Source organism: Aotus nancymaae, unplaced genomic scaffold (assembly GCF_030222135.1).
Source record: "Aotus nancymaae isolate 86718 unplaced genomic scaffold, 86718_ANA_hifiasm-v0.15.2.pri h1tg000021l, whole genome shotgun sequence".
Lineage (NCBI taxonomy): Eukaryota > Metazoa > Chordata > Mammalia > Primates > Aotidae > Aotus > Aotus nancymaae.
Window position 1 is genome coordinate 24,777,558 of NW_026988433.1, and position 17,183 is coordinate 24,794,740.

The window sequence follows — 17,183 nt, forward strand, 5'->3', positions numbered from 1 at the left end:
AGCCACCAGGTGGAGAGCCATGAGCCAGGCAGCCCTGCCCACGCCTTCCTCACTGGCCCAGTGGGGCTGTGGGTTCCCTCCTCCTCTGCCAGCTGCTCCTCACTGGCCCAGTGGGGCTGTGGGTTCCCTCCTCCTCTGCCAGCTGCCCAGGGGCCCAGCTGGTTGGGGGACCAGTGTCCTTGCTCGGCCAGATGTGGCTCCTGGCTGCTGAGACTCAAGCCTGCGGTTCGCTGGGAGGCCAGAGGCCCAGGGAGGCCTGCCGCAGCCACAGCCACCTCCGGGGAGGAAGAGGCATGTCCAGGAGTCCATCCTGGGCTGGATTTACCCAGCTCCCCTTCCCAAGTCCCCGTGTGCTTGATCTTCCTTAAAGACTGCCTCCTGGCCACCTTCTCTCTCCCACACTCCCCATTCTCCCCAACTCTTTCTCCTCCTCCCAACTCCTTTATCTCCCTTTCCTCCCCCTCTTCTCTTTCTCCTCCTCCCCCTTTCTCTTCCTGACCCCTCCTCCTCCCCTTCCTTCCTCTTCCCTCCTCCTCTCCTCTTCCCTCTTCCTCCTCTTTTCATTTCCCTCCTCTCTTTCCCTCTTCCTCCTTACCCTCCCCTCCTCTCCTCCTCCCTCTCCCCTCTCCTCCTCTTGGCCCCGCCTCTTCCCTCCTCCTCCCTCCTCCTCCTCTCTTCCTCCTTCCTCCTCCTCTTTTCCTCTCCCTCTTCCTCATTACTCCCTCCCCCTCTTCTCCTCCTCACCCTGGCCTCTCCCTCTCCCTTTTCTTTCTCTTCCCTCTTCCTCCTCTTTTCATGTCCCTCCTCCTTTTACCTCTTTTTTACCCCCTCCTCCTTTTCTCCTCCTCTCCCTCCCTTCTCCTCTACTTGGCCCCTCCTTTTTTCTCCTTCTCCTCCTCTCCTCTTTCCCCTCCTCCTCTTTTCCTCTCCCTCCTTCCCTTCCCTCTTCTTCGTCCTCCTCTTCCATTGTCCACAGCAGATGAGGAAACTGAGACTCCAGAGGGGAAAGGCCTTGCCCAAGTCACACAGCTTACAGTGACAGAGACAGGGATTCAAACCAGGTCCGTCTGCTATCAAAGCCTCCGTTCTTAGCCACCGTTCTGCGCGTTGGCAAGGTAAGTTGTTCCAGGACCCATTTCAGTGAACTCCTAATTGAAATGCCTGTATCAGTGGATCTCAAGCTTGAGCAAGCATCAGTATCCCCAGAGCACTTCTTAAAAGCCAGATCGCTTCCTGGAGTTTCTGACTGCCTAGGTCTGCAGTGAGGTCCGAGTGTGTGTTTCTAACAAACTTCCAGGTGAGGCTGCTGGGGCTGGTCTGGAAACCAGACTTTAGGAATCTCTGGTCTCTTTTAGATGGTGATATACAGGATCACTGATACGTTATGGAAGTATCCTTTACTTTGGACCAGGACAACTTGAGGAATGATATGGTTTGGCTTTGCATCCCCATGCAAATCTCATCTGGAATTGGAATTCCATAATTCTTATGAGCCATAGGAGTGACCAGGTGGGAGGTAATTGAACACGGCGGTGGTTTTCCCCCCATACAGTTCTCATGAGATCTGATGGTTTTATAAGGGGCTTCCTCCTTTGCTTGGCACTCACTGTCTCTCCTGCCACCCTGTGAGGAGGTGCCTGCCACCATGATTGTAAGTTTCCTGAGGCCTCCCACACCGTGTGAAACTGTGAGTCAATGAAACCTCTTTTCTTTATAAATTACCCGTCTGGGGTATTTCTTCATAGCAGCATGAGAGTGGGCTAATATAGTTACTAACTTCTGGGAGAGCTTGGGTGAGTTTGCCTCCCCTGGGTTCAGTGTTCCCATCTGTACATTAAATGTTTGGATAAGATGTTTTATTCTTTAGATAAGCCCAATGAAGAAGAGGAGAAAGAAGAGAGTTGGGTGGGCTGGACCTAACTTCTGACTGTAGAGACCTGTGTGACCTTGGGCAAGAGACTCAACCTCTCTGGGCTTCAACTTATCTGTGAAATGGAAGAATGAAATTAGATGGTTTCTAAGTGTAAAGCTCACTTAATTAAAGGATTGAGGATGGTGGGGAGACGTCAGTGGGGATCTAAGGCTGATCAGATGATGAGGACATATTCCTCCACCTGCCCAACACTTTGAGGCTCAGAATATAGGTTTCTCTCTTTCTCTCCCTCCCTCCCCGTCTCCTTCTGCCTTCACCTCCCCCTCCTCCCCATTACCTTCCTCCCTGCCCTCCCGGGTCTTCCTTTCTTCTCCTCCCTTCCCCTCTTTGCCCCTCTCCTGCCCTTCCCTTGTCTTTTCCTGCTAAAAATACTACTTTAGGCAGCCATAGGCAGTCTTGGCTTTGGAATCAGACAGAGTCAGATCCAGCCACGGCTTGGTCAGCGTGAGCTGGGCACCGTGGGCAAAACGACTTCTGCTCTGTGGCCCTGGCATCCTCATGTGTGGAATGGGCAAGTGATGCCTCCCAGATGTTGGTGGTGGTTCACACAAAAGCACTTGGCACAGGGGCCCACGGTGGGCACTTCTGTTATTTCTTCAGTCTGGAGGCCAAGGGTGGGCCTCGGAAACAGACAGCCTCGTTGGAATCCCAGCTCTGTCAGTGGCTGGCGGTGTGGTCTTGGGAAAGTGACTTAACCTCTCCGTGCCCCAGTTTTCTTATTGGTATAACTGGGGTAGTAATAATTCCTGCTTTCTAGGGTTGCCATGAAGAGTAAGTACGCATCACCTAGTACACAGCCTGGCTCTCAGCTGTTTTGATTATTCCACTAACAATGATGAGCACACAGCTGATGAGCCAGGCACTTAGTGCTTGCATAGGGCAGGGAACAAAATACGGTTCTTTGCCTACAGAGTTCTTGGTGCAAGGAGAGAGACACCTTAACAGGCAAGGATAACACTGCATCAGGGAGGTGATGGGTGACCCTGAGGGGCAGAGCAGCCCCTGAGGGTTGGGGAAAGCTTCCCTGGGAGGTGACCTTCAACCTGAGACCTGAAGAGGCAGTGGGAAGCCATCAGGCCACGAATTAGGGCAGGAATAGCATCCAGGTGTATGAACAGCATTGCCAAGGCCCAGGGTGAGAGGCAGCCAGTCTCTCAGTCAGCGTGGAGCTCTAGCCCTCACCGGGAGCAGGGGGCTTGCACTTCCCCCAGCAGCCCGGGGTTCGCCTGTGCTCCCGGTTTGCGCTCAGTGGGCGTGGCTCCCGGCTGCCAGAGGGCGGGTCGTCCCCAGAGGGCCCTCGTCGCCACCCAGGAGCCCGGTCCCGGGCTGGTAGGGGCACCCTCCCCTCGCAGCCCCCTCTCTACAAAGCCGGCCTTTTCCGCTCTCGGTGAAACCAGTTTCCTGCCCCTCCCTCCGCTCTCCTCCCTACAGCTGTTTCTGTGGCTGAGTTCTGTCCCTGTCCCATTCAGGGAAGCAGCCCCCGCTGCTAGCAGGGAGCTCAGGACAGAGCAGGGCCCCCGGGAAGTCTCCGGGTGGTTAGGGGTGTTCCAGCCGCTGCGCTCTGGGGGTTCGGAGGGGGATCTTGAATGAACAAATGAATGAACTGCTTTCTGGGCAAACTGCCACAGCCAGAGGAGCCGTGTGATTGGGAGAAAGAAGCCGGGGTGCGCAAGTCTCCTCAACAGCCTTGAGTGGCCTGAAGTCACAGGGAACCCTCAGGAAGAACTTCTGGGCAGAGACCAGCGGGAAGGTATCACCACACACTTGCCTTTGGTGTCTTCTGAGAGGGGCCAGGGAAGGGGAACACTAACAGAGAGAAATTTGGGTTCTTTCTATAATTTCATATTTGTCAAAAGGAAGAGTTTTGTTATTATTTCCAGATGTCGAAAGTAATCCATGTTCATTGTTTAAAGAAATAGCAGGACGCACAACTAAATGTGTGTGTGGATTCCCACCTCTAGTTTGGTAACCTACTTAACCATGGATTGTGAACTTTCTTCCATATCACCTATATTCTTCCAATATACGTTTTTCATGGCTGCATAGAAAGAATGTCTTACAATTATTTGACCTTTCCATATTAGATTTGCTTCTTTTTTTTCTAATAGAACAGTGCTGCAATGAGGACTTTATCTAGTATGACATCTTCGTGTGTGTGTTTATGAATACCTTTTAAAAATTGCTGGATTTAAGGTTTGCATGCTTTTAAGACTTTGCGCTTTTGGTCACACTGTCTCCTGGAAGGTTGTGACAGCTTGACCTCTCTATGATGTTATACCAGGATGCAGTATTCTCACATCCTAAACCCACCTTTTAAACCTTCCCTGATATGAAGTTGAGAATAATATCTAGATGCTTCCATTGGCATTTCATTTCTTTATTAGTGTTGCATCTCATTTATAAACTTGTTTTCCACATTTCTAGTGTGCTCTCCTGTTCAAATCTGTTCCCATTTTTTTCTGCTCGGGGACATGTTTATCTTTTTCTTATTGATATCTAAGAGTTCTTTGTATATGAAGGACACAAACCCTTTGTGGGCCGCTCTCTGTTGAAAATATTCCACTCCCTCCTCTGTTTTCAGTATAGCCCATTTTAAATGGGCAAGCTGGCTTTTGGCAAAATTATAAACAAACAGCACATTGTAGTGATCAGGGAACTACTTCTTGATATAAGCCCGATCACTCAGACCCGTGCAGTTCAGAGATGCCAGGTCACTGCTCTGAGGTCACACGCCTGAATGCCCAGGTTCTGAGTCTTTCTTTTCTGTTGGGGAAAGCCCTCAACTTCCCTTTTGCATCCCCTACCTGTTCACAAGGCCAGTCTTCTCTGTGGTTCCTGCTGTCTCTCCGGCCCCTTCCAAACTGGTTTGAAGGAAAGATTCCTCTAAATGCCTTGGCTGCTGAGTTAGTGGGACTGGGTCATTCAGGCCTCTGGTGGAGGAGGAGGGAGCTTGGGCTTTTCTTTGGAAAGAAGTTTTAACCTAAACTAGTGACACTCAAATGGTGTTGTGTCAGAAACTCAGGAGGCCCACAGAAAGAGTTATCTCTTGATGCACAGGGGCCTTCTTTGGACTCTCCCAAAACTTCAGGGAATACATAACCTTACCTTTGGGCAAGTCATGCCCTTCTCTGGCCTGACTTGTTCTGAGAAGGCCCCCACCTGCACTGGGTCAGGGTTTGTCTGCGAGGCTCTCCCAGGGCCTGTCCCTCCCTTATCGCGGCTCTTGCCACACCGTGCTCTAATGACCAGTCATCTTGCCTGTCTCTCCTTCTAGCTGGGAGGCTCCTGGAGGCCAGATCTGGGATATTACTTTTTTTCTGTATCCTCAGTCCCCTGCACAAGAACTAGCATATATTAGGGTCATTGAATAGTGTTCATTGAATAAATCAGTTTTGCCATCTGTAAAATGGGGTGGGGAAGTTGAACTAAAGCCCCATCTCTTAGATGTTTACCTAATAACTCCTCTCAGTTTGCAAACCACTTTCTCAAGATGATTTTCTCGAATCCTTACCATGGCCATATGATGAAGGTTCTATTAACATGCCCATTTTACAGATTAGGAAACTGAAGCCTGGAGAGCTCTATGCTAGACCTCTCTGCAAGAGGCGATAGAACATTGTGCAAGAAGGGGCAGCTTGGTCTTAGGCAAGATACTTCCACTCTCTGGCCACAATAATATCATCTGTAAATAAGGATGATATTATCTGATATTATTATCACTCTGGGGATGGGTTTGAACTGGTCTGCCACCTGCCAACTGAGTGATATGGAGTAAGTTATTCCTTATCTTTGTGCCTTAATTTCCTCATCTATAAAATGGGAATATGGTCAGTAACTGCCTCATAAGATTATTCTAAAGAGGAAGAGATCATACATGTAAAGCAGTAAGCAGAGGTTTGTTGTAAAATAAGGGCTCTGTAAACATTAGCTGTTGTTCTGATAGTGTTTGTCTGTACCTGTGGCACTCATCTGAGCCAAGGGGAAGTTATTATTGGTTTCTTTAGTAGATTATTAATGCTCTTATTTCCACTGATATACAAGAAAACCAAAAGCCTATTTCATTCTCTTTGAGCTACACCACAGTGGTGCAGTCATTGCCGCCAGTTGTGAGGCTATGAAGTAGACTCAGAGCTTCTCAAAGTGCAATCTCTACACCACCTGCATCAGGATAATTGCAGTGTTTCTTAAAGCTTCGGTTTGGAAATCAGAATCTCTGTGGATGAGGCTTGAGTGTCTGCATGTTGAACCAGCACCCCAGGTCATTCAGATGCACCCCAAAACTTGAGAACCACCAACCTAGATTACTTAAAAGTCTTTGCTTTTTGCCCTTTGTTCACACTGGGGTCTTGGGTTCTTTGCTGCACAATGAGGTCCCTTTTTTCCTTTCTAAGCAAATATTCATGGACTTCTGTGAATCCGCATGTTCTGTGTCAGCAGTTGAGGCCAGAAGGTCTGGCAGAGAAGAAGCGAAACTTTGTCTTATAGTACCACAGAAAGTCAGATTATGTTAGCAGTCTCCCAGTGTGGGGGCTTTGAGCTTATTTTCAGCCACAGAATCCTTTCCACAAATGAAAGTCTATGGGGAAGTAAAATTTGAAAACAGATAAAAGTGGTGTTATTCTTGTTGAAACAGAGGTGGAAGACTCGAGGCTGCCACTAAATCTCACTCTTGTTGATGAAGGGCCTCTAAGAATCTTTGTAGCTCCATAGGGCAGGCAGGAAACTGCAACTCCTCTACTCTAAGGAGTTAAGAGACCAAGTTCTAGACATTTGTTGAGCTTACTGTGTGTCCTTCGGCAAGGTACTCCCACTCTCTGGCCACAATAGTTTCATCTGTAAATAAGGATGTCAAATGGTGTATCAGTTAGGGTAGTAGCTGCAGTAACAAATATGCCCCCAAAGGCATAAGTGCTGAAGCAAAACAGAGCTTTATTGTAAGGCAGGTAATTCTGAATGGAGGGTGGTCCTCTTCCACTTCAGTGACTCATCTGGTGGTCCCACTCTCTCCTTGGATAGCCTCACTGTCTGGAGCCAGGTGCAGAAGACAAAGCATGGAGGTGGCAGGCACATTTGCTCATCTGCTTTGGCCTGGAAGCAGCAGGCATCTCTTCCATCACATGTGAGAACTATCATGTGGCCAATCTAGTTGCAAAGGAGGCCAGGACATGGAGTTACAAGGATATGAGGTTCTTGGCAAAGGCAGCTCTTCCCCAGCCACAATCATGTATTGTGGACAGGGAGAATGAATTTTTGTGGACAGCTACCTGTCTCTGTCACAAATATGGTGACCTCTTGGTTGCTTGCATTCTTTGATTCTAAGTCTACATTTTCATTAGTCAATCTTAGTTAACATGGTGATGTTGGACTTAAAACATTACCCATCCTCAAGGTCATTCCCATCAAATATACAAAGTAAATTTCCAGACTCCAGGCCCCTAAACATGGATTTTTCTGAAACATAGGTAACTGCCATTCTCTTTCCCTTCTGGAAAAAGGAAATAAGAATAATGATTTGATAGAGCATGTCGTGGTTATTAAGCCAAAGGTATTTATATCCATTATCCTATTGAATCTCCCTACAACCCTGCATGGAAAGGCTTCAGGACTATCATCCCCATTTTATAGGTGAAGGAAATGAGGCTCAGAGAGGTAAAGGGACTTGCCTAAGGTCATACAGCTCATAGCAAAAGAATGAGATTTGAACTAAAAAAACCTTATTCTTGTCCTAGGGTCCCATTGCACATTTGAATGTTGGTGTACATGTATGCGTACATGGCGTGGTTAGAGTAGGGATTTTCCTTGGGCTGGGCTCCCCCAGGGCTGGGCATGAGGGAAGTGAAAGCTCAGGAATCATGGTCAAACTCCCCAGAATGGGCCAAGGCTGCTGACTGTAAGGAAGCTGGGTGGTTGTCCTGGGTCTGGCTTGCAGAAGTCCAACGTGACTGAGTATTACAGCCACTGGCTGTGAAGAAGAGAAGGGATAGAGCATGAGGGTGTCGTGCAGTTCTGGAAGACACAGAGGCCTCAACTGGGCTGGCCACATAGTGGGTGCTTGGGAGCAATTTCCTGTGTGAATCAACCCATGTGGGTGTGACAGCTGCAGCACTGTGAGAAAATGAGACGAATCAGGCCTGTTTCCTGTCTTCGAGGCCCTCAGGGGAGGAGAGACGAACTTGTAACATATACTTTTATTCATTCATTCAACAAACATTTATTAGCATCTACTACATGTCAGGCCCTCCATAGGGCAAGAACGATGGAAGGACAGGATTCCTATCCTTGTGGAACCCATTTGAGAGATGAGGAAAGTGAGGCTCTGACTGGGTATGTGACATTCCCAAGATCATTTAGCCAGATTAGGAGTTGAAACACCTGGTTTTCAGTCCAGGGCTTTTTCCATACCCCCGGCTGAGGGAGTGGTCCTAGGCCAGGACTGAGATGCAGCGAAGAGGTCCTGTCATTGGCAGCCACTTTGTGCTGCTGCTGGACTCAGGACATGCTGGTTTCAGGCAATAGGAGGAAATCAGTTATTTCTTTGTAGAATGTCTAGATCTTTGCAGCAATGGGCACAGATTGAGAAAAAGTAGAAATCCTTGTGCTGTCAGATGGAATCAATAGGCAGTAATTCTACAGGGTGCTATCAAAGGAAGAAATGTTGGTGTCTGGGGGGCACTGGCTGGCAGCACACTGTGGTGATGATAGATCCAAGTGCCCTAGAGTTGAGATTCCAGCTTTGAACTTTAACCTCCTGACCCCCTCAGCTTCCTCATTCATGAGGTGAGCATGCTATGAGTGTCTGCCTGGCAGGGTTATGGTAAGATTAAAAGAGTTCCTATCCATCAAGCACTGAGTACAGCACGTGGTCAGTTCAATAAAGGCATTTCTATTTTTATTTTTGGGAAAGTGAGCTTTGAGATTGGCCTTTGCACATTTGGGTTGGTGTGGACATTTGGTGCCTTGTGATCTTGGGTTCCCAGAATAGAAAATGTTATTTGGGTCAGTCTCTTATCTCCATGTCTGGCCCCAAGGAGAAGTCTTGGGCTCCGCTGGTGGAGAGGGCCCTGGGCCTCGCTGGCTCCACCATAGACAGTCTCTGGCAGTGTTGGAAGTGCCAGGGGCTGACTCAGCAGGGAGGTCATCTGCTCTCCAGGCAGAATGTTGGAATCGGTTCTGCTTTCTTAGAGTATAGGACTTGGGTACCCAGATTCCAGCCCTGGGCTCCTGCTGAGAGGAGCCCTTGTGCAAGGAAATGGGTGGGTGGGGAGATGGGTGAAAAAACAACAGCTAACACCCAGAGGTCCGAGAAACAGGGAATCAGGGGTCTGAGAAACAGGAGGTCAAAGGGGAAGAGGGTGTGGTGTTGTGAGGAGAGGGCAGGCCCTGTGGGTTGTAATCCTGGGTTTGACACCTATTGATTTTTTAGTTTTTGAGACAAAATCTCGTTCTGTCACCCAGGCTGTAGTGCAGTGACATGATCACAGCTTACTGCAGCCTCAGCCTCCTGGGCTCAAGTCATTCTCCCACCTCCTGAGTAGGTGGGACTACAGGCACACATCACTATGCCTGGCTAGTTTTTGTGTTTTTTATAGAGAAAGGGTGTATTAGTCAGGGTTCTCTTAGGATTCTCTCTCTCTATATATAAAGGGGAGTTTATTATATATTACTTTGCATGATCACAAGGTCCCACAATAGGCCGTCTGCAGGCTGAGGAGCAAAGAGAGTCAATTTTGTAAGGTTTGTTCTTGGGTTCTTGCCGAGTTTAAAGAGAAGAAACTGAGGCCAACACCAGAAGATCCAATATAAAGGAATTTATTCAGGCTCCCTGGCAAGGTTCTGCGGTCCTACAGGAGGGGCCAGAGAAGTCTCACAGACTCCTCTCAGACGTGGGGTTTTATAGGGAGTGAAGGAGCTCGATTGGTTGTGGGAGAGCAGGACTGCTATTGGGTAAGGTTACAAGCCTTTGTTTGCATACAGGACTTGGCTGCTATTGGCTAGAATTACTTGGCTGCTATTGGCTAGAAAGACTTGGCTGCTATTGGCTAGAAAGACTTGGCTGCTATTGGCTAGAAAGACTCAGCTGCTATTGGCTAAAATCACAAGACCCTGCTTGCATACTAGGTTCTTTAAGGGAAGGCCAGGCTGTGTGAGAAGGGGAGAAGGTAGCTTGTCCGAGCTTTCGGGAAAAAAAGGGGTGGGGGGGTGTGTCCGAGCTCCCGGCAAGGCAATTGGCCTTCCAAGTTTGAGTTCCAAAACTGAAGAACGTGGAATCTGATGTTCGAGGGCAAGAAGCATCCAGAACGGGAGAAAGAGTAGGCTGGGAGGCTAGGCCCGTCACTCCTTTTCATGTTTTTTTTTTTTTTTTTTTGCCTGCTTTCTATTCTCTAGAAGCTAATTGGATTGTGCCCGCCAGATTAAGTGTACAGACCACTGACTCAGATGTTAATCTCTTTTGGCAACACACACGCACAGACACACCCAGGGTTAATACTTTGTATCCTTCAATCCAATCAAGTTGACACTCAGTATTAACCATCACACAGGCTCTCGCTATGTTGCCCAAGCTGGTCTTGAACTTCTGAACTCAAGCGACTCACCTGCTTTGGCCTTCCGAAGTGCTAGGATTGCAGGTGTGAGCCACCACGCCCAGCTACCTATTGCTTTTGTGAGCATGTGCAAGTCACATAATCACGTAACCTTTTTAGGCCTCAGTTTTCTACTGTCCAGGGTTGTTTAGAGAGTGTCTGCCGTGTTCTTTGGCCCGGAATAGGTGCTCAGTAAATGACTTGGGTGAGGGAATAAGGGCAGGGGACAATGCCTATCCTCTGTTACCTGAATTGGTTTGAACAGTTATCAGAATCGATGAATTCCCGAGTGTTAGATGAAGTAAGAGTTCAGGTAGCAAGTGAGTACATTTCCTGTTACTGCTGTAACAATAACCATAAACTGAGTGGCTTAAAACAACACAAACTTATTATCTGATTAGTTCTGGAGGTCAGAAGTCCCAAATGGGTTTCACTGGGCTAAAATCAAGGATTGCACCTCTTCTGGAGGCCCTAGGGGACAATCTGTTTCCCCTCGTTTTCCAACTTCTAGAGGCTGCCACATTCCTTGACACGTGGCCCCCTTCCCCCACTTTCAAAGCCAGCAACCTGAGGTTGAGTTCTTGTCACATCAAATCACTGTGATCCTCCTGCCTCCCTGTCTCATTTTTAAAGACCCTGAACCCACCTAGGTAATCCAGCATAATCCCCACATCTCAAGGTTCTTAGTGACATCTGCAAAGTGTTTTTTGCCATGTAGGATAATGTATTTACAGGTTCTGGGGATTAGGATGTGGACATCTTTGGGGGTCTACTATTCTGTCTACCAGTGATGTTGGTCTGGATCTGATTGTTTCTTGAATTTGGATATTGGGAGTTCAGATGGCCATCTATTGACAGTTGGTTCAGCAGAGCACTGGACACAAGTGTTAGCAACCAGTGAAGCTTTACCAGGGCATATTCAGTGATGATCAGGGCTGACCCAGGACCCAGGCTTTGGCATCATTTAGACTGCGTGCAAGTCCCTGAACTTATGAACCTACTGACTCTGAGCGAGCGGGTTCTTCCATCTGTGAAATGGGACAGTGGCATGTAGTTCATAGGGTAGTTGTTAGGATGGAAGGAGATAGCAAGAGTTAAGTGCTTGGCACCTGGTAAGAGGCTCAACATGAATGAATGATCCCCCAGCAGTTTAACTTTCCAGATGGAGTGTCTCCATGCCAGATACTGGTGATTTCTAGTTATGAGAACCTTTCTATCTCTGTCCCCTGCTAGGGAGACATGCTTGTTTGGCTCATGGGCTGCGAGGAACAGGAGGGCTCCTTCTCTTTCCCTCTATAAGAAAGGAGGTTTGTTTTTGAGGATGTGCATTCTACCTAGGAGGGCAGGAGGTGCCAGCTGCCCAGCCAGGCTTGTGTTTGACATGGAAGGCTCTCAGGTTATGAGTTGGCTTAAGAGATGGATGATCTCTATCCCCTCAGCTGCAAGAGCCTGTGGCTCCCATTCCTCTGTTCTACTATCAGTGGGGCTCGGTGTCTTCCATTTCTACCTCTTTCTGCTTCCAGCCCTGCTGCCAACTGCTCTACTTTCTTTCCAAGTCACTGTTTATATGCCCCAAGAGGAGCCACCTCACTGGTCCATTTAGTCCTTCCAGAGTCCCCACTGGATCCCTGCTGGGGTTCAGGTTTCTCTCTGATGCTGGATGAATTCCATCTGAATATGGAACTTTCATTTCCAGAAGGCCCCAGAAGAATCATGACTTGACATTGAATTGGCATTGACCTTGACATGATCTAGTCCAGGGATGGAAGAACACACCCTTCACCGCGTGCTGTGGCAGACATCAAACATCAGTCATGACTTTTCCTCTAGTTGAGCCTGATGTCTTTGTTGTTTATCTTTGTGGATCAAACCATCCCCAAATTTAGTGGCTTGAACTGACTTATTCATTTATGATTCTGCAGCTAAGCAGAGTTCTGTGGGGACAGTGCATCTCTGCTCCATATAGTGTTGCTTACATCACTCATGGGCTGCATTCAGCCGGGAGCTTGACTGGGGCTGGGATATGTAAGATGATCTCACATCCCAGAACTTGTGTGTGCTCTCTTTCTCTCCCTCTCATACACACACAGACACACACACACACACACGTACACACACACACACACACACACACAGCCCATCTCTCCAGCAGAACTGCTTGGATCTCTCTCCCAGGAGGCTCAGGGCTCTGCAACACTGATAGCAGAAGCTGCTGGCGTCTGGAGATCTAGGCTGGGACTAGCACAGCATCACTGCTACCACTTTCTGTTGGCCACAACGACTCGCCATGCCTGTGCAGATTCAAGGGGAGGAGAAACAGAGTCCACTTCTTGATGGGAGGAGTGATGTGTGAGTATTGGGGCAGGGTGGGATATTAAAGTCTATCTTTATAGACAATCTGCCATCTTCATCTTAAAACAACGAATGGCAGTGGCCATCTGAGATAACCATTTGTCACCCTAAGTTAGTTTACACTCCCATTTTTCAGATGAGAAAACTGAAACTCAGAAAGGATTTGTCTAAAGGAGCACAGAGAGGTAGTGGAGAGATGGTATAGGGCCTCCGTTCACTCCACAAGCATTTACTGAGCACCAACAGTGTGCTGGGAGCATGAGATACAGGGAGCTCCCGTTGAGTGGGGAGACAGGTGAGTAAACAGGCAGAGGGGAGGCCCATCTAGCCAAAAGCTTGGCTTTCATGTCGGGTGCTCAGGGCAAATTTTGCTCACAGGTCAGTCACCCGTGATGATTCCATTCATCATCCATTCAGAACAGTAGGTGACTACCGGGCCATTTTCACTGAGTACTTATTGTTAAATACCCTCCCGTTTATACCTGCTTGATACATTTAGTGTGCAAAGTACTGCGGGAGTGAAGTAGAGGTAGCGTTCACTGGGGAAGCCAGGAAATATTGCTTTGAGAAGGAAGCGTGTCTTTGAGCTGGGTTCAGAGGGTGAGTTGGCCTTGAGTTGCCTATAGGAGCAGTTGGCTAGACGTAAGAGAGATTTTCGGCAGGGAGAGCAGCATGAACACAGATCCAGAGACTTGGTAAGTGCAGGGTATCTGGCGTGGTGGGCCAGAAGCAGGGATGGCAGGAGGGGGTCAGAATGCTCGTCAGGGCCTTGAAGGCCCCACCCAATTTTCCAGATGGACTAGTGTGCTTCATTTCCTGGGAACAGCATCCTGTTGCCTCCAACCCTTGCCCTCTCCAAACTCAGTTGCTGAAACTTAAACATTTGGACAATGGAAGATTCCAGACAACCCGAAGCTAATTGAGTTTGAAATTCCAGTGGGCATGCTGGCTTGTGGCTTTATCTCATGGGTTGTCTGGCCCATAAACCAGCTTGAAGAAGAGAGTCTTTCTCTCCATTGGTGGCTTTCTTGATTGAATGGTGGGTGCCCCACCCCGCCCTCGGCCCCAGGACTTGCTGGTGGATCTCAGCATAGAGGCTGGGAGGAACAAGGTGTCTCCTTAGGTTTAGGACGGCACCTTTGGGTTGCCCAGGGCAATTTGGTGATGTCTTTACTGGAGAGAGGCAGCCTTGGCTACCAGCCGCGGCAGCCAGACTCATCCAGGCTGGACATTAAAGGGCCCCCCGGCCTCCTAGCTGTGGGGGAGGTACAGCTAACTGACGTCAAGAACAGGTCTTCAGGGAGTGTAGGCAATTTTCAGTCTCTTTTATGACAGACTCACCTCACAGGGGGCCTCTTCAGCTGTCAGGGATTTAGGTCACGAAGAATAAGCTTCATCAGCTTCCCTTGAGTCAGAAGGGATGGCCATGGGGTGGATAGAGGCAGCTGCTCTCTTCCTCACAGACCTCTTTTGAAACACATTTCAGCCGCGTGCTGGCTGGGAGGCCTCAGAAGAGTTGCTTAACTGCTCTGAGCCTCAGTTTCCTCAACTTTCAGAGCAGGACCATCACAGGGCTCTCCTCACCGGGGTATTGTGGGGTTAAACAAGATCACATGTGGCCTGGAGTTGGGGCTAAAAAACAAAACGCGGCCTTGGTGCCAGGGTCTGGCCTGGTGGGGAAGGGGTGCGGGAGACCAGCACTGTTGAACCATGAAAGGCTAAGAAATGCCGGCTGTAGGCAATGCCAAGGTCATAGTTTCATGCCAAACTTTTCCCTTTCGACTTCCTGCCTTGGCCAAAAGACATGGTAGGGACTGGATGGAGACTTTGACTTGCGGCCTCACTTCTCCCGGGGGAAGCCAGGCCTGTCTGGCCTACACAGGCCTTTCTTTTACTGTTTTTCCCTCTCCTCCCATGAAAAGCCTCAGATGTGAAGGAACTCAGGAAATCAGAAACACGACTCTGAGGAGGGGAGGGAACGGCTGTGAGCTGCCTGTGAGGCCGGCTGGTGGGGAGACACTCTCCCTTCCCCATCCCAGGGCTTCTGACAGGTCTCTGGGGAGGAGATTGTCAGGCTGGGACCCTGGACGCCCTCCACGTCCTGGCAGGCTGGCCTCTGATCCTCACTTTCTCAGTCCCGTCCCACCCCGAGGTGCTTCACATTTCCCTGGGGCCCAGGAAGCCACTGTGCCTCTCGTTCTTCCTTCCAAGAGCCTTTTGCATCGGTTCCACCGCCAGAAGGGACAGGTAGCCTTCACCTGCAGAGTCCAGGCTGGGCTCCTGCCCATCCCACTTCCTCCCTCCAAGATTGTCCTCTGGGGCCAGTCCTACCTCTTGGCTGATCACAGCAGGCTGTTTATAAACCAAGTACCCACCCGCTGGCTTCACACTCATCAGATGCATAGGTGGTGGGAAAATACAGTCCTATTTTACAGCCAGGGAAATGAAGGCCCAGAATGATGATGTATGTTCACTCACTCCTTCATTCTCTAATTTACAACGTCTCTTTCTTTTAAGAGACAGGGTCTCATTCTGTCGCCCAGGCTGGAGTGCAGTGGTGTAATCACAGCTCACTGCAGCCTTGAACCCCCAGGCTCAAGCCATCCTCCTGCTTCAGCCTCCCAAGTTAGCTAGGCGTGTGCTACCTGACTCTATAAAACGTTTTAAAAATTAGCTGGGCATGACAGGCATGTGGCACCATGCCCAGCTAATTTTTAAAACATTTTATAGAGACAGGGTCTCGCCGTGTTGCCCAGGCTGGTCTCAAACTCCTGGTTTCAAGCGATCCTCCTGCCTTGGCCTCCAAAAGTGAAGGATTACAGGCATGAGCCACCATGCCTGGCCTCAGAACATGTTCATTAGCCAGCCTCCCTGTCTGTCTTTGAAACGCACCCGCCTCTAGCAGCTGTAGCGCTTTGCTCTTTGGTAGGTTCTGTCATGTTACAGTTCCATGTTTGGTTCAACCTGGGTTGAACTCAGGTTTCAATCAAACTGAGTCTCTTGATTACCAGCTGGGTGATCTTGGTTCAGTTTCTCTCTCTCTCTCTCTCAGCATCAGTTTTTTCACTTTCTATTAGAGTTGATGACAGGATCTGCCATGAGTTGTGTGGTGAGGATTAAATCAGCTAATCCATGAGAAAACACAGCAGTGGGCCCAGTGCTTAGGAGATCCCTTGTAAAAGAAGCATGCTGAAGACTTCCTTGCAATTAAAATAAGGAGGGTGCATGAGAGGTCCTTGGGAAATACTTTCTGAAATGCTATTGAATTTTGCAGTCACTTCCCCTGCTCCAGCCCCCAGCCCCTTAGCAGCTAGCTTTCCCCTGTCCATGGTGAGACTCAGAGACTGAGGCTCAAAGACATTAGCTGAGTGCCCAAGGCCACATCACCCAGGTTGCCCCTGTTCTCCCAGTCCCCTTCTCCAGAGTCCATGAATCCTTCTCCCCCACCAACCCCCATGATTTCCAGGCCTTTCCCCCTTTCCTCTGCTGCAGACCCTTTTTTTTGTTGTTGTTGTTTTGAGGTGGAATTTCCCTCTGTCGCCTAGAATGGAGTGCAGTGGCACGATTTTGGCTCACTGCAACCTCCACCTCCTGGGTTCAAGTGATTCACCTGCCTCAGCCTCCCCGAGTAGCTGGGACTCCAGGCATGCACCACGCCCACCCACCTAATTTTTTTGTTTTTTAGTAGAGACAAAGTTTCACCATGTTGGCCAGGCTGGTCTCAAACTCTTGATCTCAGGGGATCCACCTGCCTCGACCTCCCAAAGTGCTGGGATTACAGGTGTGAGCCGCCATGCCCGGCCATTGCAGACCCTTTCTATACTGATTATGGCACCACAGCATAGTGGGCCTTTCTGATGGGACTGTCTCTTTATCTTCCATGCTTGACTTGTCAGTGTCATGGCCCATTGTCCAGAGCCTGTTCTCATCCAGATGGCCAGTTGGAAATCAAAGCAATAAACTCACTCACACTGAGGTGTCTGCAACTGATGATAGCATGCAGGAGTGGAAGGTTTGCGAGCAGGCTGCCTTAAGCCAGCAGAGAGTGCTCAGGATGGGGGACATTCAGGTGCTGTGAACATAAGCACAGGGAAGGCGAAGCTTCTGGCCAGGAATCTTCTCAGAGATAAGCAAGCCACAGCCTCCTCTGCTGTAAGGACCTGAGGACAGAAAACTACTGAGTCAATTTCATAGGAGAAATTTGTAGTTCCAACTTCCTTGCATCTCCACTGGGGCCTCTGTTCTTCCCTTTTCTTGTAGACAGAATGGCCAGAATTGGGTTGCCTTAAAAAAAAAAAAATGACAAAGCTGCACAT

At 49.1% G+C, this 17,183-nt stretch overlaps 1 protein-coding gene across 4 annotated transcripts in view; it reads left to right on the top strand.

Annotated features, from left to right (window-relative positions):
* Positions 1–408: 408 nt before the first annotated feature.
* CMKLR1 (chemerin chemokine-like receptor 1) overlaps positions 409–17,183 on the top strand; it is a 56,397-nt gene continuing 39,622 nt past the window's right edge. For 2 of the 4 annotated variants that reach the window (XM_012469153.2, XM_012469154.2), the window contains exon 1: positions 409–1,115. The gene's annotated coding sequence lies outside the window, so the exon portion shown is untranslated. Of the gene's footprint in view, positions 1,116–3,389; positions 3,684–17,183 lie in introns of those variants that run through there. The other 2 variants (XM_012469152.3, XM_012469151.3) reach the window with 1 other exon arrangement.